At 43.3% G+C, this 26,900-nt stretch overlaps 1 long non-coding RNA gene across 1 annotated transcript; it reads left to right on the forward strand.

Annotated features, from left to right (window-relative positions):
• Positions 1–4,333: 4,333 nt before the first annotated feature.
• On the forward strand, positions 4,334–8,941 carry LOC135970901 (uncharacterized). Its single transcript, XR_010586791.1, has 4 exons — positions 4,334–4,479; positions 6,941–7,026; positions 8,017–8,303; positions 8,456–8,941. It is a non-coding gene; the product is annotated as an uncharacterized lncRNA (long non-coding RNA).
• Positions 8,942–26,900: the final 17,959 nt, after the last annotated feature.

Genomic DNA, 26,900 nt, shown 5'->3' on the forward strand with positions numbered 1-26,900 from the left:
TTTCCCATGGCAGGCATCACTTGCTGGGTGTTATGGTCTGTCTCCCTGTCCTTTGCTCCTTAGTGTCCGGGTTTAGGTCTGGGTCTCGATACTGTCTGGCTTCTCATGTCTCCACCCACATCCAATGTGCTGGATTGTAACAAGATTTTGGACAGAATTTCTTTACTTCTGGTTTGATTAGTAAGTTATGGATAAAACTACCAAGCTACCCCAAACTCCAAACTCTGCTTGACAGCGGGGCATCTTAAATAGTCACCTTGCCACAAATTCTGCCTGTCTCTGCTGAGATGATAAATTATGTTGATTTTTGCAAGTCAATCTTGAATTTCCACAACAAACTCCTTGAATAAATAAACTTGGTCACAATGTTTTATACTTTTTATACACGGCTGAATTCTGGTTACTAATGTTTTATTTAGGACATTTTCTTTCTTTCTTTCTTTCTTTCTTCTTTCTTTTTCTTTCTTCTTTCTCTCTTCCTTTCTTCCTTTCCTTCTTTCTTTCATCTTTTTTTTTTTTTTTCGATAAGGTCTCGCTGTGTCACCTAGGCTGGAGTGCAGTGGCAAGATCTTGGCTTGCTGTGACCTCCACTTCCTGGGCTCAAGTGATCCTTCCACCTCATCCTCCTGAGTAGCTGGGACTGCAGTAATGCACCACCACATCCAGCTAATTTTTGTATTTTTGTAGAGATGAGGTTTCACCATGTTGTCTAGGCTGGTCTCAAATTCCTGGCCTCAGGCAATCTGCCCTCCTCAGCCTCTGTATTAGCCTGTTTTCACAGTGCTGATAAAGATATACCCAAGACTGGGCAATTTACAAAAGAAAGAGATTTAATTAGACTTACATTTCCACGAGGCTGGGAGAAGCCTCACAATCATGGCAGAAGGCAAGGAGGAGCAGGTCATGTCTTACACGGATGGCAGCAGGCAAAGAGAGAGATTGTGTGCAGGGGAACTCCTCTTTTTAAAACCATCAAATTTCATGAGACTTATTCATCATCACGAGAACATCATGGGAAAGACTTGTCCCCATGATTCAATTACCTCCCACTGGGTACCTCCCACAACATGTGGGAATTCAAAATGAGATTTGGGTGGATACACAGCCAAACCAGCCTTCCAAAGGGCTGGGATTATAGCCATGAGCCACCATACCAGGCCTACAATTGGTACTATTTCTTACTTAAAGTCTTTATCAAATTCTCTAGTGAAGCCATTTAGGCATAGAGTTTCATTTGTAGGAAGGATTAAACTACAGATTCTATTTTAAAATGTATTTATTGGACAAATCAGAATTCTCATGTCCACTTTGGCCAGTTATTTTTCTAAGAATTTGTCTGATTTATCTAAAAAGTTTGGCTTTATTATTACTTATAATGCCACTTTGTGATCTATTTAGCATCAAAGGTGAGATGTTTCCTTTTCCATTTCCAGTACTGGTGATGTAAGCCTTCTCTACTTTGTTCATGATCATCCTCATCAAGGCTTTACTTTTCACTTTGCTGAATTGTACAGTGTTTTCTGGTTCATGTGGCTTTTTTTAAAAAATCTTTGTAATTTCCTTCCTTCTATTATACCTTCTTTAAGTAAAATTTTCTGTTTGTCTTCTAATTTCTTCAGGTTTATTGATTTTTAGCTTTTCTTTTTTTCTAATCTAAATACTTAACACAAATAGAACACTTATGGAAATGTACAATCCTATAACAACAACCAAATTTTGCATCCCAAGAAAAATGTAAAGTTGAGACTGTGTCCAGCTAGACTTATTTATTTATCTTAGAAACAGGATCTAGCTATGCTGCCCAGGCTTGAGTGCAGTAGATATTCACAGCAGTGATCAAGCACATTGCAGCCTTGAATTCCTGGGCTCCAGCAACCCTCCTGCTTCAGCCTCCTGAATAGCTGGGACTACATGTGTGTGCTCTGTCACCTGGGTCTAATTAAAATTAAATTAATGCAGCTCAGTTTATATTTCATCATTACATTATTTGAATTCCATCACTAAAAAGATCCATTAAATTTTGTAAATTAAAAACATCAGGCCAGGTGCAGTGGCTCACACCTGTAATTCCAGCACTTTGGGAGGCTGAGATGGGCAGATCACTTGAGGTCAGGAGTTCGAGACCAGCCTGGACAACACAGTGAAACCCTGTCTCCACTAAAAATACAAAAATTAGCCAGGCATACTGGTGCACGCCTGTAATCCCAGCTACTCAGGAGGCTGAAGCACAAGAATTGCTTGAATCTGTAGGTGGAGGCTGCATTGAGCCAAGATGGCACCACTACACTCTAGCCTGGGTGACAGAGCAAGACTCTGACTGAAAAATAATAATAATAATAATAAATAAAAATAAATAAAAAATAAAAACATCATTTACAGTTTTGCCCCAGCTTCACCAGTCCCACCAAAATAACAGAGAGTGGCTTAAAAAAAAAAAAAAGATTTTAACTCACAAGGACAAAGAGAAAAAGAAAGTAGAAAAGAAAAAGAAATATTTTGGAAGTTGGAGAGCATATGGGACAAGTGACTACCAACTTAGCTGACCAAAGGAAGCTGGAACCAACTGGGGGCAGCCTGAAGTGGGATGATTTGAGACAAAGAACCTCAGAAAGACTCAGGAGTTGGTGGCCCCAGGATGCAATTGAGGCTGAGAACAGAAGACTGCTTACAAGCCTATACAGAGGTGCATAGATGCCCCCAGATCTGCCAACCGCTATCTCCAGTCTCAGAAGTCCAGAGTTGACCCTCCAAAGAGGGTTAGCCAGAGAGACTCCAGCCTCAGTGACATCAGGGCAGGTCACTGTACAGAAAACTGGGGATCAACTGGAGTTCTACATCCTGTGGGCCCTCATCCCCTTCCCTCCACTCCAGTCTCAGAATGCTGGCAGTCAGGTTTATAATTCCCAAATCAGAAAGGGTTTCAGGAAACTGTCTAGATTAAGAGAAAAGACCCAAAGAAACTACAAGATAGGAGTTTCCCAATGAAACAGCCCAGCAAGATCACTCTACAGAAAAGTTCACACACTGGCAAGCTCCCTCCAGCCCTCAACACCACCATGTATGTGCATGCACACACACACACATATGCACACACATATACACATGCATGTACACACACACTACACAACTTACAACCAGCTTTTTAGTGCTTCACTTTTAAATATGAGAAAAGAGTCAAGGATGACCAGATATCTGATAAATTTTCTAATAGGAAAACTGAGATAAAAACAAATAAGATTTTTATAAGAGCTCAGTAGAAGCAGAAATAATCATAATAATAAAGTAGAAAATTTCAAAAAGCTGTAATTGATATGTTCAGAGAAAAAAAGAAGGAAATTAGAAAGTTACATGAATTAGAAATATCAGAAGATAAAGTTTGGGAAAGTAAAAAAAATTTCAGAGATGGAAAACATACAAAAAAAAAAACCCATAAGAAATAATACCAATTTTATACAAACTCTTTCAGAGTTTGGGAAAGTAAAAAAATATTTTGGAGATGGAAAATATAGGAAAAATTAAAGACCTGATGAAGAACTATAATATTCAAATAAATTGGGAGTTCCAGAAAGAGAGAACAGAGAAAATAGAAAGGTTAAAACTATTCAAAAAATAATTCAAGAAAATTCTTCAGGCCAGACGTGGTGGCTCATGCCTGTAATCCCACACTTTGGGAAGCCGAGGTGGGCGGATCGCCTGAAGTCAGGAGTTTGAGACCAGCCTTGCCAACATGGTGAGATGAAATCGCACCACTGCACTCCAGCCTGGGTGACTGAGCGAGGCTCTGTCTCAAAAAAAAAAAAAAAAAAGAAAAGAAAAAAAAAAAAAAAAGAAATTCTTCAGAGCTGAAGGACATGAGTTTTCATATTCAGAGGCATCACAAGGTCTCCTACATAAGGGGTTTAGAAGTACCACACCAAGAAACATCATCATAAAACGTTGCAATTCCAAGGACTAAAAGAAGATTCTAAATGCATTCAGAAAGGAAATAGTATGCCTCATTAAAAAGGTAAAATATCAGACTTCCCAACAGCTGCACTGGAAGCTAGAAGAGCAGCATCTTTAAATTTCTAAGGAAAAAAGATTTTCAATTTAGAATTCTAATTTCAAATTAGAATTCTAAACCAATATCAATCATGTATGAGGTTGAAAGAATTGTATAGATAGTCATGATCTGGAAGCTTCAGGAGGATGTGTTCACCCAAAATGAAAGTGTAAAATGAGAAACAGGATGTCATGGGACCGAAAAAAAAAGAAAAGAGGCTCCAATACAGAGGAGAACTGAAAGGAATTTTGAGGTTAAGAAAAGGAAATCCCAGGGTGACAGCTGGGTGGCAGATTTTGAGAGCAGCCAGTCCAGACTGCAGCAGGAGGAGAGAGAGCTCCAGGAAGGATATCTTCCAAAAAAAGGTTTACGCTGGCAGAACATACAGAGAGGAGATTTCCATTTCTGATGCAGGGTTTGGGATGATTTCAGTAGAGGTAAGGAGTCTCCTCCTATCTGTGGGGATATGTTCCAAGACCCCCAGTGGATACCTGAAACCACAGATAGTCTGAACCCTATATATACTGTATTTTTTCCTGTATGTACAGACCTATGATACAATTTAATTAGGCACAGTACTCTTGGGGCCATTATTAAGTAAAATAAGGGTTACTTGAACACAAGCACTGCAATACTGCAACAGTTGATCTGATAACCAAGATGGCTACTAAGCAACCAGCGGGCAGATAGCACAGACCTCGTGGATAATTTTTCTTTTCTTTTTTTTTTTTTTTTGAGACAGAGTCTTGCTGTGTCACTCAGGCTGGAGTGCAGTGGTGGGATCTTGACTCACTGCAACCTCTGCCTCCTGGGTTCGAGCTATTCTCCTGTCTCAGCCTCCTGGGACTACAGGGATGTGCCACCAGGCCCAGCTAATTTTTCTATTTTTAGTTGAGACGGGGTTTCACCAAGTTGATCAGGCTGGTCTCCAACTCCTGACCTCAGGTGATCTGCCCGCCTCAGCCTCCCAAAGTGTTGGGATCTCACGGGTACGTGAGCCACCGCATCCGGCCTAAACTTTTTATTTCTTAAATGTTCCACTTAATATTTTTGGGGTTGAACATGTAGTAACTGAAACCACAGAAAGTGAAACCGTGGATAAGGGGGATTGTTGTACATAGAAAACTAAGCAAATAAGAAAAAAATGAGATGATAAACTCCAGTGAAAACAAATAATTGAAAAAGAAAATAAAATATGGCTCAGCTGCAGATATTTTTAAAATCATAGTTATATAAACATTAAATATTATCTTAAAAATTTATGATAGAGATATATTGTCAGATGGCAGGAGGAGATGTTCAGGGAAAGATGTGTAAATGGTGTAACAGAACTGAATCATAATTATTCTATAATAGAGGAGATAATAACAAAAACCGAAAAGTCAATATAACAACAATAGTGCCAGGCACTGTTAAAAGTGCTTATTTTTAATGCATTAATTCCTTTGGTTTTATTTATTTATTTAAGACAGAGTCTCACTCTGTCACCCAGACTGGAGTGAAGTGGTGCAATCTTGGTTCACTGCAACTTCCGCCTCCCAGGTTCAAGCAATTCTCTGCCTCAGCGTCTCAAGTAGCTGAGATTACAGGTACATGCCACTACGCCCAGTTAGTTTTTGTATTTTTAGTAGAGACAGGGATTCACCATGTTGGCCAGGCTGGTCTCAAACTCCTGACCTCAGGTGATCCACCCACCTCGGCCTCCCAAAGTGCAGGGATTTCAGGCGTGAGCCACCGCGCCCAGCCTGAATTAATTCCTTTTAATGCTCACACGAAACTTATGAAGTTTTAAAACTCATTTAATGGATGAGAATATGAAAAATAGTGATATACGCATATAATTTAGAAATATGGGGGCAAACTCCAGAAGCAACAGCTGTAAGAAAAAAAAGTAATTGCCTCCATGGAGAGGAAATTGGATGGAAAAGGGCACGTAGAGGTCTGCTGGTTTTCAATAGAAACCTTGCTTAGGCACAGTGGCTTTCACCTGCAATCCCAGCACTTTGGGAAGCTGAAGTGAATGGATTGCTTGAGCCTAAGAGTTCAAGACCAGCCTGGGCAATATAATCTCATCTCTACAAAAAATACAAAAATTAGCCAGCATGGTGGTGTGTTCCTATAGTCCTAGCTACTTGGGAGACTGAGGTGGTAGGATCACTTGAGCCTGGGCGGTAGAGGCTGCAGTGAACCATGATCGCACCACTGCACTCCAGCCTGAGTTACACAGTGAGGAAAAAAAAATAAGACGAAACCTTATGAAACCATTTTTGTTTTGTTTTGTTTTGTTTTGAGACAAAGTCTCACTCTGTTGCCCAGGCCAGAGTGCAGTGTCATGATCTTGGCTCACTGCAACCTCTGCCTATCAGGTTCAAGTCATTCTCTTGCCTCAGCCTCCCAAGTAGCTGGGACTACAGGTGCACGCCACCATGCCTGGCTAAGTTTTGTATTTTTAAGAGAGACAGGGTTTCACTATGTTGTCCAGGCTGGTCTCAAACTCCTGACCTCAGGTGATCCATCCGCCTCAGCCTCCCAAAGTGCTGGGATTACAGGCTGAGCCACTATACTTGGCCTGAAACCACTGACTTGTTAAACTTTATACATATAAAACTTTGATAAAACTAAAAAATCAATTAAAAGACATCAATTCAATAATGTATTAATCAGTCAGTGATAATGGTTTGGCTCTGGGGCACCACCCAAATCTCATGCTGAATTGTAATCCCTAGTGTTGGAGATTGGTAGGAGGTGACTGGATTATGGGGGGATGGTCTCTAATGGCTTAGCACCATCTCCCTAGTGATTTCTCACAATAGAGTTCTCACAAGATCTGGTTGTTTAAAAGTGTGTGGCACCTTCCCATTCTCTCTCTCTCTTTCTCTCTCCTGCCACCATTTGAAGATGTGCTTGCTTACCTTAGCCCCTCTGCCATGATTGTAAGCTTCCTAAGCCTCCCCAGCAATGTCTCCTCTACAGCCTGTGGAACTGTGAGTCAATTAAACCTCTTCTTTTCATAAATTACCCAGTCTCAGGTAGTTCTTTATAGCAGTGTGAGAACAGACTAATAGAGAAAATTGGTATCAGAGAAATGGGGCATTACTATAAAGATACCTAAAAATGTAGAAGTGACTTTGGAACTGGGTAATGGGCAGAGGTTGGAACAGTTTGGAAGCTTTGGAAGAAGACAGGAAGATGAGGGAAAGTTTGAAACTTCCTAGAGACTTGTTGAATGGTTTTGACCAAAATGCTGATAGTGATATGGACAGAGATGGCCAGGCTGATGGGGTCTCAGATGGAGATGAGGAACTTACTGGAAACTGCAGTAAAGGTCATTCTTGCTACGCTTTAGCAAAAAAACTAGTGGCATTGTGCCCCTGCTCTAGGGAATCTGTTGAATTTTGAACTTGAGAGAGAGGATTTAGGGTATGTGGCAGAAGAAATTCCTAAGCAGCAGCAGAGCATGAAAGTTTGGAAAATTTGCAGCCTGGCCATATAGTAAAAAAAAAAAAAAAAAAAAAAAAAAAAAAAAAAAAAACCGTTTTCTGGGGAGGAATTCAAATCTGCTGCAGTAAAGATAAGCTAAATGTTAATAGCCAAGACAATGTGAAAAATGCCTCCAAGGCATTTCAGAGACAGAGGGCTGGAGGACTAGGAGGGAAAAATGGTTTTGTGGGCCAGGCCTAGGGTCGCCCACTCTGTTCTGTGCAGCCCCGGGACATGGCGCCCTGCATCACAGCTGCTCCAGCTCTGGCCTTGGCGTAAAGGGCCTCAGATACGCTTCAGGCCTCTGCTTAAGAGGGCAAAAGCCATAAGAAGCGTTGGCAGCTTCCACATGATGTTAAGCCTGTAGGTGTGCAGAGTGCAACAGTTGAGGCTTGGGAACCTCCACCTAGATTTCAGAAGATGTATGAAAATGCCTGGATTTCCAGGCAGAAGTCTTCTGCAGGGGTAGAGCCCTCATGGGGAACCTCTACTAGGGCAATGTGGAGGGGAAATGTGGAATCGGAGCCCCCACACAGAGTCCCCACTGGAGCACTGCCTTGTGGAGCTGTGAGAAGAGGGCCACCGTCCTCCAGACTCCAGAATGGTAAATCCACCAACAGCTTGCACCGTGTGCCCAGAAAAACTCCAGGCACTCAATGCCAACCTGTGAACACAGCCACAAGGGCAGTACCCTTCAGAGCCACAGGGGCAGAGCTGCCCAAGGCCTTGAGAGCCCACCTCTTACATCAGCATGCCCTGGATGTGAGACATGGAGTCAAAGGTAACTATTTTTGGACCTTTAAGATTTAATGACTGTCTGCTAGGTTTCAGACTTGTTTTGCCCAATTTCTCCCTTTTGGAATGGGAGCATTTACTCAATGTTTGTACCCTCATTGTACCTTGGAAGTAACTAACTTGTTTTTTATTTTACAGGCTGATAGGCAGAAGTGACGTGCTTTGTGTCAGATGAGACTTTGGACTTGGATTTTTGAGTTAATGCTGGAATGAGTTAAGACTTTGGGGGACCATTGGGAAGGCATGATTGTGTTTTAAAATGTGAGAAGTACATGAGATGTGGGAAGCAGCAGGGGTGGAACGATATGGTTTGGCTTTGTGTCCCCACCCAAATCTCACATTGAGTTGTAATCCCTAGTGTTGGAGGTGGGGCGTGGTGGGAAGTGATTGGATCATGGGGTGGTTTCTAGTGGTTTAGCATCATTCCCCTAGTGCTGTCTTATGATAGAATTCTCACAAAATCTGGTTGTTTAAAAGTGTGCGGCACCTTCCCCTTCTCTCTCTCTCTCTCCTGCCACCATGTGAAGACATGCTTGCTTCCCCTTTGTCCTTCTGCCATGATTGTAAGTTTCCTGAGGCCTCCCCAGCCATGCATCCTGCACAGCCTGTGGAACTGTGAGTCAATTAAACCTCTTTTCTTCATAAATTACCCAGTCTCAGTTCTTTATAGCAGTGTGAGAATGAACTAATACAATCAATCAATATATATTCACAATAAACCATTTTTAATTAACAAAAATCTATGCCTGTTGTAATCATTTCTATGTGAAAAACTCACAGAAAGGAGGTCTTGAATATTCCTCTAGTCAGCCTATGCTTCTGGTGATGACTTTCCCTGGCCTGCAGGTTCCCAGTTCAACCAAACTGCCATCAATCTCCCCCCATGGAAGCTGGAGGAGTTCTGTGGCACAACTTGACCACCACTCTTCTTCCGAGATGCTTAGCAAGTGTGTGCACATAAATCAGATTAAAGACTCAGCCTAAATCAAAAACATGAAGAATCATCCCTACAAATGTTTTAAAAACTATGAAAGCTCTGAACAATCACTTTTCATTCAAACACCCACTGAGAACTATGTGGTCATTTGCTATATTTTCTGAGAATAAATCAAATAAGCAAATGGATATAATAATATTATAACATCTAGTTTTAATTAAAACAAAATTAAACATAATATTTACTTTGGTCAGTTTTAAGATTGATAATTCCACTGATACTTTTTGGAAAACAGTTGCTAATTAATAATGCTGGAGAGAGAAAAACCAAGAATAATGAATGCTTAGCTCATTATTCAAACTACCCTGGAGTCCTTGTTTTCGTCTTGTCCTAAACCATTCATGTTTTCAGGCTGACAGTTTTTCCACTGTCACTCAAGGCAAAAACAGAGACTCCTTAAACTATGTCAGAAATAAATTAGCTCCCAGATAACACACATTCCATGTAAGAAAAAAAGGAAAGAAAGAATAAGTTCCGAGGTAAATTAACTCCTGGTATACATAATGAAACTTTACCCTCAAGCTCCAATGTAGTGATGCAAACACCACAAATTCTGCCAATGACTGCACAATCTGTTTATTTGTGAGAAGTTTGAGGAGAGAAAAAGAAGAGCACCAGGCCCTTAGACAAATAAGACCATATTGAAATGACCCCTCTTAAAAATGGACTTTATTTTTTTTATATTTATTTTATTTTTTAAAAAATTTTATTTATTTATTTATTTTTATTTATTAAAAATGGACTTTATTTTTTAAAGCAGTTTTAGATTCACAGCAAAATTGAGTAGAAAAAAAAATTGATGAGAGAGTACAGGGAGTTTCCACATTTCCCCTCTCCCCACCCGCCACACGCACAGCCTGTCCCACTGTCAACATCCCCCACCAGAGTGGAACATGTGTTGCAGTTGATGAATCTACATTGACACATCATCATCACCCAAATAGTACAGGTTTTAAGTGTATAACAACATACATTCACTATTACAGTGTCATATCGAATAGTTTCACTGCCCTGAAAATCCCCTGTGCACCAACTTTTCCTCTCCTCCCTGTCTAGCCCCTGGCAACCACTGATATTTTCACTGCCTCAATAGTTTTGCTTTTTTCAGAATGTCATATAGTTGGAATCATACAGTGTGGAGCCTTTTCAGATTGGCTTCTTTCACTCAGTAATACACATTTAAGTTTCCTCCGTGTCTTTTCACGGCTTAATAGGATGCTGTTTTTTAAAAGAATCATTTCTACTATAGTATTGGATATTTATAAATATTTATGCCTTAAAACTTTAAAAAAACACAATACTCTTCCACTGATATCCTAGGAGAGCTCTTATCTCTTCTATTCCCAAGGTGGGTTCAGGAATTTGAGAGAGCCCGTGGCCAATCGTTCACTAATGCATTCAGTGTCTGTCATCCACTATTGTTGCAGTTATTATGGATTCTTAACAAATAGCCCCAATGCTTAGTGGTGTACTCCATTTATTATGCTCAGAGACTCGATTCTGCGGGTTAAGACTTTGCCATGGCACACCAAGGATACCTCATCTCTGCTCTACAATGTCGGAGGCTTCAGCTGGAATACTTGAGAACTGGAGGATGGGATCAACTGAAGGCTCATTCATTCACTCATCTATCTGGTGGGTGGAGCTGGCTGTTGGCTGGGGGCATCTTTTACTCTCCACATGAGCTAGTTGAGGCTTCCTCATAACCCAGTGGCTGGTTTCAAGGGTGAACATACCTAGGGAGAGAGCTGCAGGCAGAAGCCTAATTGCTTTTTATAACATAGCCTTGGAAGTCAAGCATTCTGTAGCATTCCAATTATTGAGACAGTCACAGAGTCAGCCCTTCCCAGATCCTGGGTCTCTGGAGAAGACAAACAGATTCTGCCTTATGATGGGAGATGGAAAGTTTGTGGAAGAACACGTGAAACTGGAAATATTGCTGTTTGTATTTTTGGGAAACATGGTCACCTCTGTAGGGCAAGGGCATTGCCAGGTCTGGGGATTCACAGTGAAAGGCTGTGGTTTCTGACCTCAAGACAAGAGAGAGGATCCATAGAGTAGGTTAGCAAGCAACAACACTAATGATTTTAAGTTCTAGACTAGTGAATAACTGAAGCATTTGAGAAAACAGGAGAAGCCTCACTGATATGGACAGGAGTCAGGGAAATACTGGGTAGAAGAGGGTGGTTACCTGGCAAAGGCCCCACCCTCAAATTTGAAGACCCGTGGCCCTAATTTCTGTTTTTGAGTGCAAAACGTTGCCTTTTGGCCCGCCACGCCCCCGTATCCTGTACCCATATAAAACCCAAACCCCCAGGCTCCAGAAGCAGATGAGCAGACAAGGAGACAAGCGGAGGAATGTCAAAATGGTGCGGCAGAGAGAGAGAAGAGGAGGAATGTCTCAACACCAAGAGTTCAGCCGGGGGCAGTTGGAGAGACGTTCAGCTGTCGGATGGCCAAACTCCAGGGGAAGACCATCTTCCTACTCGGACCTCCCTTCAGGTTCTCCATCCATCCTGCTGAGAGCCACCTCCGCCATTCAATAAGACCCCCACATTTATCCTTCAAGTCCATGTGTGACCCATTTCTTCCAGGATGCTGGACAAGAGCTTGGGATACAGAATGCTGTCACACTGGCCCTCTGCCCTTGCTTGTTAAAACTCAACCCATTCTCAGACGGCTAAAAGAACACATTGTAACACGTGCCCACTTGGGCTCCTGCACCTGCCTGTCTGCATGCTTCCCTTCCTGTAAGGGGTTTGAGCGGTGTCAGCAATCGAACAGACAAGCCACACCCCTGTCGCACGTCCTGTGAGAGGGGTCAGGGAACTCTTCCGTTTCATCATTACCCAACTTTGGGACTCAAGAAAGGTCTCACAGGGAAATTCTTGCAGAATCTCATGGAAAATCTCACGTGTATTTGTGAAAATACAATGTGGATCTGTGAGATCCCACTTCAACACAGGCCACAGGGCCACCTTCTGCACCCATGTGGGTTGTTGTAAGTCTTCCTTAGTCTCCTCAAGAAGGACATGATGCTATTATGTTGGCAGGAATCTTCCACACCCTCCAAAACGTGACAATATGGGCCAAGCCTGTGCAGAGACTGTGGCTCCTGCTTTGGGAGTCACCTGGAATTGTTGAGAGAGTTAGCAAATCCCAGAACCAGGTTTGTTAGAATTAACTGCTCAACCAGATTGTATTGAAAATGGTCTGAGGTCAAAGATGACAGATGCAAACAGGCTAAATTGCTCAGTTAATTCTTCCATTTCTGTTCCTCCTACTTGTTCCAGCTTCAGGGAGGACTCAGGAGAGCACTGTTTGAAAACCGCTGATGTAGTTTGCACTTTCATTTTACAGAGAGGAAACTCAGGGCCACTGAGATTCAAGTGACTCATCCAAGGTGACCCAAACCCTGGGGTTTGTTGTTGTTGTTGCTTTTCACACTATGCAAAGCACTAAAAAACTTTCATTTGAAACAGGTGAACAAAAGTCTAATTTGTAGTGAGGTCTGGGGGAATGATTGTCCAGTCAATTCCTCAATTCATGAAGGAGCATTTGGGACGCCTCAGAGAAACATACACAGGTATCCCTACTCCCACCCAACACCATTCAGGAGGGGTGGTTCCCCCGCCAATGCACTGAAGCAGATTCATTTCCCCCAGGGCTGTGGGAGGCGATTGAGGCTGAGTGAATGATACAGGCTTTTAATTTGTTTTTAATTGTCGTGTCCTGGTAACCCTTCCAAAGACCCTTCATGGATAGTAGTTTTATTTTTTCCACTTATTAACCGCATTCACTAGACTGGAAAAAGAATTCCCTATCTCCCAAGAACTCTCCCTTTCATTCTTGTAATTCCTTTTTTTTTTTTTTTTCCAGCACCAGGAAAGTAATGTGTGTAAAACTAGAGCCAAGTATATTGTGGTTTCAAATACAAGCCTGTTTGGAGCAGAAGCCCGTGGGATTGCTGCGTTTCAGCCTCAGGGGATGGCCCGCTGATGGCCTCGGCCTGTGAAAGGGAGGGGCTTGAATGGCCCTTTGATTCAGCCCAAATCTGGGGGTGGAGGGTGGGGAAGAGGCAGGCCTGTTATTTGACACTCTCTATTGGGCTTGGCCCAGGCCTCACTCCTTATGCCGGCCCCCCTGAAGCCTGCAAGCCCTCTCTGAGGATGCACTGACTTGGCAAGAGCTGAAATGCATAACATTCCTTGCTGCTTAGGAAGTAGACCAGCAATCCCCAGCGCTCGCGAATTCCATGCGCTTTGAGAATGGTGCTCTTCATAACCTTCCCCATCCACACACACACAGACACACTCCACACACACACCCCAAACATACACACACACGCACACACACACTCCACACACACCCAAACATACACGTACACACACACTCCACACACACACAGACACACTCCACACACACACCCCAAACATACACACACACGCACACACACACTCCACACACACCCAAACATACACGTACACACACACTCCACACACACACACAGACACACTCCACACACACACCCCAAACATACACACACACGCACACACACACTCCACACACACCCAAACATACACGTACACACACACTCCACACACACACTTTCAAATATACACACACATGCACACAACAGATACACACCCAAACATACACACACACCCCACACACACACCCCCAAATATACACACACGCACAAACTAAACACACACTATACACACACCCATACACACACATCCAAATATACACACACATGCACAAACTATACACACACTACACACACCCAAACATACACACGCGTGCACACACACGCTCCACACACACACCCCAAATATACACGCATGCACACAATCCACACATACACTCCATATACACACACAAACCCAAACATACACACTCTACATACACACCACACACATCGCAAACATACACATACACGCTCTACAAACACCCCCACACACATGCACACACACTACATACTCCAAACATACATATAGACTCACACTCTATACACACCTACACGCACGCTCTACACACACATTCTATACACACACTTTATACACATACCCCAAAAATACACATTCTACACTCACCCCAAACATACACACACACTCCGCACACACCCATAAACATACACATACACACTCTACACACACACACTGCACACACACAGACCCCCAAACATATACACACACTGTACACACACACCCAAACATACACACCCATGCATACATACTCCACACGCACCCCATACATACACATGCACACACTCCACACACACATTCTACACACACACTCCCCATACACGCTCCATACACACACACTCCACACACATACCCCATACACACACACAATACACCCATACACATACACACACACTCCACACACACACTCCACACACGAACCTCCTGAAACATACACATACACACTCAACACGCACACACATCCTCCACACACTATACACACACCCTACACACACACCCAAACGTACACACACACACCACACACACACCCCAAACATACACACACACCCAAACACACACATGCACACACACTCCCCACACACACTCCACACACACTCTATACACATTCCATGCACACACTACACACACCCAAACATACACACACACGCACACACACACACAAATACACACATACACACACACTCCACACACACCCCCACACACTATACACACACTACACACACCTAAACATACACACACACACACTACACAACACCCCCAAACATACACACATGCACACACACTCCACACACATTTACACACACACTCTCCACACACACTCCACACACACACATCCCAACATACACTCCACACACACATACTCCACATACACACTTCATACACACCTAAATATACATACACACACACCAAATATATGCACACTGTCCACACTCATATTCTACACACACACTCCATACACACACTCACACACACAGATCTACACACACACCCCAAACATATACACACACCACGTATACACACCCACTCCACACACACCCCAAACACACACACAGACCCTAAACATTCACATCCACACACACTCCCAAATATCCACATACACACACACTATACACACACATTCACACATACAAATCACACACACATACACACACTACATGCATACACACCCCCACACCCCATACACCACACCCTCTCTACACACACACACACACTCCACACAACCCACACATACACACCCCATACATACACACTCTGCACACACACATCCTACATGCTTTACTATGGCATTAACCATGTGTGTGTTTGCTAGCGATTTTAAAGTATTTATTATCGTTGTTTGCATGGAAAACCTGAGAATAGACAGGCATATTATCAGAATTATCAGAATTAATAACAGAGTTTACCAAGAGGAAGAAGTAAATGCAGTACCACGAGTATAGCCCTGGATGCTGGAGAATGAGTTTGAATCCTTGCTTCGCTACTTATGATGGAATCTACTTAAATTCTCTGCACTTCTTTGGACTTCAGTTTCCTCATCTATAAAGAGTTATAATAATAAGATCTCCCTCACTGGGTCATTGTGAGATTGAATGCATGTCATTCATGTAAAATGCCTAGAACAGTGCCTGACACATAGTGAGAGTTATATAGATGCCTGCTATAATGATAAGGTAGTATGATATTCTGCTATGACTTTGAGATCAATATGCAAAAATTGATGGTATTCTAAACACTGCCACAGATAGTGAAAAGATATGATTTGTTAAAGATCACGTTTATATAACTTGTAATAGCATAAAAATAAGGTGCCTAGGAATAAATCTAACAGATGATGTGCATGATCTTTAAAAAGAAAATTATAAAATTTTGTCAAATGTATTTAAAGATACTGAAATAAACAGAGAACTATTCTATGTTCTTTATGAAAAATTTATAACCTTGAACACTTTTCTTCCCCTCATATTACTCTTTAATTCAAAGTAGTTCAAAAAAAATATTGATTGGTATATTTAGTGTACGTTGTGGAACTTGACGAGTTTGATTTTAAATGAAGGCTAAATAGTAAATAATTGAGAAGCGTGGGATCAGCACAGAGATTGACAAATAGAACAATGAAATGGAAATGGAATGTCCAGGGAGACTTTCCTGCATTTATAGAAACTGGATAGATGGCAAAGGTGATATTACAGGTCAGTGGAAATAGGGTGAATTATTCAAAAACAATAATACCGGGGCAATTAATCAGCCATTAGCAAAAACTCAAAATTGGATCCTAGCTTCAGTCATACCCTGGACTAAATATTTCAGTGTGAAAAACAAAACAAAGTTGAATATCTTCCTGGTGACCCTGGGTCAGAGAAGCATTTCTTAAACAAGATTGGAGAGCACCAACCATAAAGGAAAAGACCAATAAATGTGACTATGTTAACATACATTTTGTTAATGTTTTATTATTTTCTGGTTCACCAGGGTAGGCTACCGTCCCAGTTTTGCACTGTCTCCGCACAGGATCATCACACAGCTATGGCCTTTACATGGTGACTTTGCATCACCTGCCCGTAGGGTGGGCAGCATGCATCGCCACACAATTGAGTTTGAGTCTCACCGGGTGACTTGCTTTGGGCAACAGAACGTAGGACAACATGCATGATGCCCAACCAATTTTTTGTTTTTGAGACAGAGTCTCACTCTGTTGTGGAGGCTGGAGTGCAGTGATATGATCTCCGCTCACTGCAACCTCTGCCTCCCAGATTCAAGCAATTATCATGCCTCAGCCTCCAGAGTAGCTGAGATTACAGGCATGTGCCACTACGCCTGGCTAATTTTTGTATTTTTAGTAGAGATGGGGTTTCATCATGTTGGCCAGGCTGGTCTTGAACTCCTGACCTCAAGTGATTCACCCACCTCGGCCTCCCAAAGTGCTGGGACTACAGGCGTGAGCCACCGCGCCTGGCCCCAACCCGAGATTTTAAATGTGCTTGTGTGGTTTTCTTTGGTCTCTTCTATTAATCATGAGATGAGCATGCCCTGAGTAGCTGCTGACTTTGAATGTGAAATATAGACAACAGACTTAAACCAGACCTGAAGTCTGAGGCAGAGCCACCCTGGTTGAACAACAGAACTGTGAGTTAGAAAAATACAATTTTGTTGCTTAACTACTGAGATTTATCTGCAATATTATCCTAGCAATAACTGACTAGTACATTAACCTATTCAAATTTTTTTTGTGGGGGAGGGGAAAGGACATCAGGGCTCATATAATCAATAAGAGGGTAGAGGCTTCGAAACAGGCAGGAACCAGGATATTTCTTGGGGATGAATTTCAAGACCATCAGCAAGTGTAAAAAGCAGGCTCTCGTAAGGCCAGGGCACAACTGCTGGGATGAAATAGAATTATTTTCAGCTTCTTTGATCCTTTGGTCAAAATCCAAGTGCTAGGAAGAGAGTATGTAATTGTCCTAGCTTGGACTACCTCCATCCACGAACTAGAGAGTACAGGTATCTCGGTCACTGTCTACCAGACTACATCCCCTGGGAAGAAAAAAAGCCTCAAAAGGAAATGATGAGCCGGGCACAGTGGCTCACACCCGTAATCTCAGCACTTTGGCAGGCCAGGGTGGGTGGATCACTTGAGGTCAGGAGTTTGAGACCAGCCTGGCCAACATGGTGAAATCTGTCTCTACTAAAACTACAAAAATTAGTCGGGTGTGGTGATGCGCACCTGTAATCCAGCACTTTGGAAGGCTGAGGTGGGCGGATCACTTGAGACAGGAGTTTGGGACCAGCCTGGCCAACATGGTGAAACCACATCTCTACTAAAAATACAAAAATTAGCCAGACATGGTGACATGCGCCTGTAATCCCAGCTACTTGGGAGCCTGAGGCAGGAGAATCGCTTGAACTCGTGAGATGGAGGCTGCAGTGAGCCGAGATGGCGCCACTGCACTCCAGCCTGGGTGACAGAGCCAGACTCCATCTAAAAAAAAAAAAAAAAAGGAAGTGGTATACTTTTTAGAAGAAGAGATTGACACTGACACTGGACAGAGCCAGAAACAAGAAATGGCCAAGACACGTGCTGACCCAGATGTGCTTCTACACTGAGGGTTCCCAGCTTGTGGGATAAGAGTACCTTGGAGAGCTTTGGGGCTGTTGCAAGAGGCCCTAAGTCTATCTGTGCCACAACCATGGTCTGAGGTTTGGCAGATAACATAATTTATATCCCTATCTACCCTTCCCTGAATATATATAGATGCTATTGGATGTTATTGGCTTAATTCAGTGCAAATTCATTTTCAAGAGTTACTAGATTCACAGTAATAGTTGCTTCCTAGGGTAGACTTCCCTAACCAACAAATACTACAAACAGAATGACTGCCACATGGGAGTCTGCAAAATAGAGATCACTATTTTGATCTCACTAAATTATTCTAAGGTTCAAATGACTAAGTACATGGAGGTGCTTAGAACAGTGCTTGGGACACAGTAAATACGCAGTAAATACCAACCATTAGCCTTCTGACGATGCCATTTCGTCCCATGAGGGCCTGCAGGAAAGAACTCTGCCAGTGTGTGCACTGACCTGGTCACCTCAGTGTATTTCTCACAGTGAACTCACGCTCAGTCTTAAAAGAAGGCCCTCCAACGCTGTGGCTCGCCAGACTGTCTTCCGGTGTCCGGATGGGACCTAAATCTGCCCTTCTGGTGACTTAACCCAGGTGCTGCTTCCCAAGGAAGGTCATCTTAGCCACTAGGTGGCCTCCCTCCAAGTCTTCTCTAAGGCTAGCATTCTTCTTGTCCTATGGGCAACACATAGTCTAGACAGAGGGTAAGGGACATCAACAGAGTAACAACAAGCAGGTTGGTTGGTGTTCGATTTTGCTTTAGAGATGAAGATGGATTTATCCTACAATAAGCAGACAGGCAGAGCTGGGGGTCAATTTGAGGGGGAAAATAACCCAAACAGAGCTGTGTTTTAGGAAAATTAACCTTCCTAGGGTGTATAGGTCGAAGAATGAAAAGGAGACACTGTCCATGGACTCTTTTTCTCTATAGTGTAGGTTTTTCAAGCTAGAAGAATAACTATAACAACTTTCTGAAGTCAGTTTCCTCATCTGCAACTTCCCCACAGTCTCCCATCCAAGGCCAAGGTAGCCTGACCCCACTAATCATCAGAGACCAGATGAAATCAGGTGTGCTCGGGATTGCACGGTGTGCTATCTATAAAGCACTTGGGGTGTGCTTCTACACTGGGGGTTCCCAGCCTGTGGGCTAAGAATACCTTGGAGAGCTTTGGAACTGTTGCAAGAAGCGCTAAGTCTATCTATGCCACAACCGTGGTATGAGGCTTGGTAGATAATATAATTTATATCTCTATACTACCCTTTCCTGAATATATATACATAGATGTTATTGGATGTTATTGGATTTAATTCAATGCAAATTAGTTTTCAAGAATTACTACATTCATAGTAATAGTTTCTTCTTAGTGTAGATTTTCCTAGCCAACAAGTAGTACAAACAAAATGACTGTCACACAGGAGTCTGCAAAATAGAGATCACTATTTTGATCTCACTAAATTGTTCTAAGGTTCAAATGACTAAGTACATGGAGGTGCTTAGAACAATGCTTGCGACACAGTAAAGATGCAGTAAATACCAACTATTATCATAAAGCGATTCTCATTCTTGAAAGGTGGGGCTCACTCATCTAGACGATCTCTAAAGCCATGCTTTGTGCCTTTGAGTTTTAATGGCTTTACACATTTTATGAAAAATCTTGTGATGGGGGCAGACATTCTTTGAGATCTGTTGCTGTTGCTGATGCAGAAAGTGCCTTAGCCCATGAGCCATTCTTCTAAGCTTGGATAGAAGGCGTCCTTGGAAGAGGGCCCATATCTCTTCAATTGACCGTGTGGTCCAGAGAGACCACAGTCGGAGACCTCTGGGCACTAACACAAGGGCAGTCTGTTTCCTCCAGGGAGGAATGAACCGACTTCTGTTCTGTCCCACGCAGCTCGTCCACTGCGAAGCTCCCCGAAAAATACTAATGTGACCGCAAGGTGGCACTGCAACCCAAAAGTTCACACAAGGGTGCACCGTTACCCTCAGTTAATTTTTTTTTCTTTTAAATTTTTTTGGTTAATTTTTGTTTTTTGATCATATCAATTATTTGTATTATCTTTAGAAATGGAAATGCAAAACTTAAGAATTTTGTAGAGAATTTGAGTGACTTTAAGAGTGTGTCCTCAGAGTCCGGTTTAAGAAACAATTCTTCCGACCCGGAAGTCCTGGAGTTGCAGGAACTACCCTGCCTTCAGGTGAGGGTCTCAGAGGTCATTCATTCCTGAAGTTGGGTATTTGCAAGCTTTTCAAAGCTTTCAGAGCTATCAAAATCAAAGGGCCACAAGATGGAGAAGGCACTGCTTGAAAAAATATCCTTTTTTCAAGGATATTTTAGGAAAATAATTTTTCAAAAATTTCAATAGGTTTCGGGGGAACCGATGGTGTTTGGTTACATGCATAAGTTCTTTAGTGGTCGTTTCTGAAATTTTGGTGCCCTCATCACCCAAGTAGTGTATGCTGTACCCAATTTGTAGTCTATTATCCCTCACCTCCCCTCCCACCCTTTCCCCCGAGGCCCAAAAGTCCATTGTATCATTCTTACACCTTTGTGTCCTCAAAGCTTAGCTCCCATTTATACGTGAGAACATGTGATGTTTGGTGTTCTATCCCTGAGTTACTTCACCTAGAATAATGGTCTCCAATTCCATTCAGGTCGCTGCAAATGCCATTATTTTATTCCTTTTTAAGGCCCTCAGTTCATTTTTTTAAAAAAATGATATGTGATATTTTACATATTTATGGAGTACATGTGCTATTTTGTTATATGCATCAAATGTGTAACGATCAAGTCAGGGTATTTGGAGTCTCCATTACCCTGAGTATCATTTCTATGTGTTCTCTCTTCTAGCTACTTGGAAATCAACAATACATTAGTGTTAACTAGAGTCACCCTACTCTGCTATTGAACATCCCCCCCCCACCCCACCAAAAAAAAAAAAAAAGGGATTGTATTGCTCTGTTTGTTTTTAAACTCTTCTTTCTCAGACTTTACCGTGCATAAAATCCAGCCAGGATCTTGCTAAAATGCAGCTTCTGAATCAGTAGGCCTGGGATGGAGCCTGAAATTCTGCATTTCTGACGTCTCTCAGGTGATGTGAACGCTGCAGCCTGGTTTTAGCTGGAGTACAGCTTTCAGCAATTCTCTGTTGTTGTTTCTGATTAGGGACAGGAGTCAGAATTAAGAAGACCAGAAAAATGGCTCCTTTCTGTGCCTTTAGGAGGTGATGAAGAGCAAGAAGAAAAATCAGAAACAACCAAAGAAAACCAGGGCAGCTTTCTCTTTCCATTCCAATCCCATGAGATTTGCGGTTCTGCCCTCAGAGACAACTGATTCAAGGTAGCAGGTGCCCCGGTGAAGGTGAGTTGTGGAGAAGGTCAGACCTTCCCAGTAGGGTCTTTCTCTGACACAAGGACTCCTTCCAGAATTTGTTACAGAATTTACAACACAGGAAGTGACCTGATGCTTCAGCAAACACTTCATGGCTTCCCCCAAAACCAAAGTTGGGGTTCCTGAGAGAGTGCATAGAAAGTCGGGGTGGAGGCTGGGCCCGGTGGCTTATGCTTGTAATCCCAGCACTTTGGGAGGCCGAGGCAGGCGGATTACGAGGTCAGAAGATCAAGACCATCCTGACCAACATGGTGAAACCCTGTCTCTACTAAAAATACAAAAATTAGCCGGGTGTGGTGGCGTGTGCCTATAGTCCCAGCTACTTGGGAGGCTGAGGCAGGAGAATCACTTGAACCCAGGAGGCAGAGGTTGCAGTGAGCCAAGATCGCGTCACTGCACTCCAGCCTGTGACAGAGCGAGACTCCATCTCAAAAAAAAAAAAAAAACAAGTCTGGGTGGAAAGAGCCAAGCTCAGAATTGAAGAAGTGTGGAGTCACAGGAAGAGGCGCTCTGCCGGCAGTGTTACTCTTGCATACATAACGAGATTTATTTTAATCCCATGAACTTCTGCTTTCCACAGTGAGAAGGCCCTGTGGGGAGCAACCAATGAAGTGAAACTACTTCTACCCCAGTGCTGGGTGTCTGTAGCTATTCACAGGCCCTTGCTTTAAGGTAGATGCATGTGGCAAAACGGGAAGTTGCATTATGGTTGCCTCTGCTGGGGTTCTTTTTCTCCTGGTATTTTAATTTTAATTTTTTGGATTTGGTTTGGTTTTCCTCTTTAATGATCTTCATATATCATTTTTGTCATTTTTGTTCTTCAGCCTGAAGCTAAGTTTTGAGACAATAAAAAAATTCAAAGCCAAATTTGATCTTTTAGTTTTTATCTATTATAATGATTCAGGTTAAATTTTGTCCAGCCACCTGCTTGTAAGGGTGAAGGAGGAAGTTGGCTCTATGTTTTCTCTGAGGCTCTGACAATGGAGTTCATTTCCCACCTCTCCCAGGCAGCCTTAGGAGACAAACTTTCCTATTTAATTTGTAGAAAACATGGATCAGGGTGTTCCGGCTGCACCCAAGCCCGGAGTAACAGTTTGGCTTTTATTTGGGTAAATATTACTCCTCTCCGTCTGTGCGCATGAATTGATATGTATAGGTGGGTGGAAGGAGGAGTATTTGGGGGTTGGAAAGGAAGGGTGGGACAGAATCGGGACAGTGGAAAGGAGGAGGTGCTGTGTCACCCTTCTTGCCCCCTTGGGCTGGTTTGGAACCCCGCGGAGGGAGGAGTGAGAGCTGAAGAAATGGACTACATGAGAAACTCAGAGAGATAGTGGATCCCTCTCTCCACTGGGATGCTGAGAGGTTGACACACAATTTTGAGGAGAGAAACACCGAAACTACTGCTAGCTCCGTGGAACTCGGCATGGCTCCTCATCTCAAGAATAGTTGCATTTGTGATTACTGGGAGAAAGCACCCTTAGCATGGCTGTTAGCATCATCGAGAAAGCACCTTCATTTAGCAATGTCAGTAGTGAGAGACTCTTGCAAGACTCTTGCCCAGGGGTAGCTGCTGCGAGCTAGAGGGGAACGGAGCTGACAGCAAGCTGTCCGGCACCTGTGAGAATCTCAGGTTTGAATGGAAATACTCGTGTGCACGTTTGCAGGAGGGCGAGAGGCCCCATTTCAGCAGGTGGGAGCGGGAATAACTGGGGTCACTGATGTTGTTGTGCCTTCTTTGTAGCCACAGGCTAGTGAGGATTGGTGGCATTTGGATTTCAAACGTCATAAGAATCGCTCTTCCACAACGAGATACCTCCATTCAAGAATAGGGTCTAGCAGGAACAAGTATGTCCATGTTACTGCACATAGGAAAAAAATGAATTCTTCAAGCCACCAAGCTCTTGCTCTACCAGTGTGGAAGAGCATCTGTGAAAGCAGGCTCTGGGCCGGACGCGGTGGCTCACGCCTCTAATCCCAGCACTTTGGGAGGCCGAGGCAGGTGGATCGCCTGAGGTCAGGAGTTTGAGACCAGCCTGGCCAACATGGTGAAAACCCATCTCTACCAAAAATACAAAAAAATTAGCCGGGTATGGTGGTGTGTACCACCTGTACACACCTGTAATACCAGTTACTTGGGAGGCTGAGGCAGGAAAATCACTTGAACCCAGGAGGCAGAGGTTGCACTGAGTGAGACAGCACCACTGCACTCTAGCCTGGGTGACAGAGAGAGACTCCATCTCAAAAAACATAAAAATAAAAAAGCAGGCTCTGTCATCACACTGTCTCACTTTTCTGTCACTAGCCATGAAACTTTGACTTCTGGTTGGGGACTTTATCTGTTAATAGGAATAATGATAACATTTAACCCTTAGATCTATGTGATTTAACAAGTATAACTCATGACAGACTTAGAACAGTGGCTGGCACATTTGAAATCTCAAGAAGGGCTGAGCATGGTGGCTCATGCCTGTATTCCCAATGCTTTGGGAGGCTGAGGTGAGAGGATCACTTCAGGCCAGGAGTTCAAGATCAGCCTGGGCAATATAGCGAGACCCTGTGTCTACAAAACAATTAAGATACGAGCAGAGCATGGTGGCATGTGCCTGTTGTCCCAGCTACGCGGGAGGCTGAGGTGGGAAGAATGCTTGAGCCCAGGAGGTGGAAGCTGAAGTGAGCCGTGGTCATGCCACTGCAACCCAGCCGGGGCAACAGAGTGAAACCTTGTCTCTAAATAAATGAATAAATAGTAAATCCTCAAGAAAGGTTTAGTGCCTTGTATTGTTAAGTACAAGGCCAGGATGCTAACGACAGCATCATGGAAACTTGTTTTTCCAGAAATAAAAGAGCCAGAAAGAGGTTGAGGGCTCAAGGGTAGTGAGTCCAGGAATCAAAGATATCGATCCTAATGAAACATCAGAGCTAACCTTGCACACATTCTTTCAGCAGCTTTCTCTGGCCTGTTTTTTTCCCCAGGGCCAAAGGTATTGCTGCCAGGAAAGACCCTTAAAGTCCTTAGGTCTAGAAGGTTCCTGGGCATGGCCAAGGATCTAACTTTCTTCATAGGGAGAACACAGTCTAATAATGTGGTGCCTTAACCCATCATGGCCTAAAATAATAAAGGCCTCGTCTCCTTTCCATTTTTAATAAACACCACAGGAGGAACATCCAATAAACTTAATATTGTGGTATTAGAATGTGCCTGTTCCAATCTGTCAGAGCAACCCATCTTACCACCGAATTTCACCACATCATACATTAGTACTCGAGATAAAAACTGTCCTGCTGCCAGCGACTTCCTCTGAAACAGAAACAAATCATTGTACAGCTAAGAAATCAGAAGCAATACACATTCTGGCTGCAAAGCCAAGATATTCTCCTTCTCAGGACTGTGTAGCACAGGGCCCCTGTCTATAAAATAATTTGATTAAAAAAATATGTTTTGGCAGGAAGTAGTGGCTCACGCCTGTGATCCCAGCACTTTGGGAGGCCAAGGTGGGCAGATCCCCGGAGGTCAGGAGTTCGAGACCAGCCTGGCGAACATGGCGAAACCCCATCTTTACTAAAAATACAAAAATTACTCCAGCGTGGTGGCGTGCATCTATAATCCCAGCTACTCGGGAGGCTGAAGCAGGAGAATCACTTGAACCTGGGAGGCAGAGTTTGCAGTGAGCCAAGATTGTGCCACTGTACTCCAGACTGGGTAACAGAGCAAGACTCCATCTCAAAAAAAAAAAAAAAAAATGTTTTGTGGCCAGGCACAGTGGCTCACGCCTATAATCTCAGCACTTTAGGAGGCCTAGGCAGGCACACTGCTTAAGCCCAGGAGTTCAAGACCAGCCTGGGTAACATGGCAAAACCCTGTTTCTACCAAAAAAGATACAAAAATTAGCTAGGAGTGGTGGTACACACCTGTAGTCCCAGCTATTCAGGAGGCCAAGGTAGGAGGATCACTGGAGCCCTGGAGGTAGAGGTTACAGTGAGCTGTGATTGCACTACTACATTCCTGCATTCCAGGTGAGAATGAGATCCTGTCTCAAAAAAAAAAAAAAAAGAATATTTTGAAATGGATGGACCCATGTGAAGTTCAGTGAGTTATTAATGAGAATTGGTACAGAAGAGACGTTTGCATATTGTTTATTTTCTAGCTGGTACCTGTGAGGATCTTTTGCAGCATCCAAGCAACATCTCTTCCTGTTCAAACCCAGGAGCCATCTCTTCATGCATTTTATTGTCCAGTGTGCTGTTCTTGGTTAGTTGTGTCTCTCACCAAGAAGAAAACAGCAGCAGTGTTGTAATTAGTCACAAGGCAGCTCTTCAGAACCTGCTCACATTAAATTACGTACGTCTTCTTGCCTCTGCAGTTCCCTGACAGTATGTTTGTAACGCTGGTTGAATTATTACTCATGCTGCCACATCATCTATCCACCCTGGCTTCCTGTGACTCTCAAAGGTTGTTGCTGTGCTTCATGGATGCAAGCCTTCCCCAGAGGATGCAGGGAAATGTGAGCCTGTACAGTATTCATTTTCCGATTCTGTTAAGTTCACCATTCAGAATTTTATAGTATAAACATAGAACCACAAACCATCCAGCCGCATTTTCTCTTGGCCTCTTGAGGTGGTAACCATTGCATTCCTACCATGGAAGTACTTTTGATTTTGACAGAACTCCCGCCTTCCACACAAGGGTAGGCAAGGGGTCAGTGCACAAAGAGAGAAGAGCAGTCCCGCTCCTGCAAGAAACATTCCTCCTTCATCAGGCACAGCTTAATACTGACTGGCAGAGCACCATGTAACCATGGGAGGCAAGAGAGGATGTGGATTGGAAGGCCCATTGGTGTTCAGTTTTGAAAGCCATCCTTGAAGGACTGCCTGGCACATGGCTCAGGGCATACAGCAATGGCAGCTACTACCCTGGGTGCCCGAGGCTGGGGGCACAGGGGGACGCAGGATAAAGGACACCTGCCAGCACACCTGCCACCCTCAGGTGTTATAGACAAGAGGTGGCACCACAGTCAAAACACAGATGGGCATAGGTCCACACTGGTGGCTCCAGCCCAAGGGTCAGCGATGAGCTGCTGTTAGCCAATG

Source organism: Macaca fascicularis, chromosome 5, assembly GCF_037993035.2.
Source record: "Macaca fascicularis isolate 582-1 chromosome 5, T2T-MFA8v1.1".
NCBI lineage: Eukaryota > Metazoa > Chordata > Mammalia > Primates > Cercopithecidae > Macaca > Macaca fascicularis.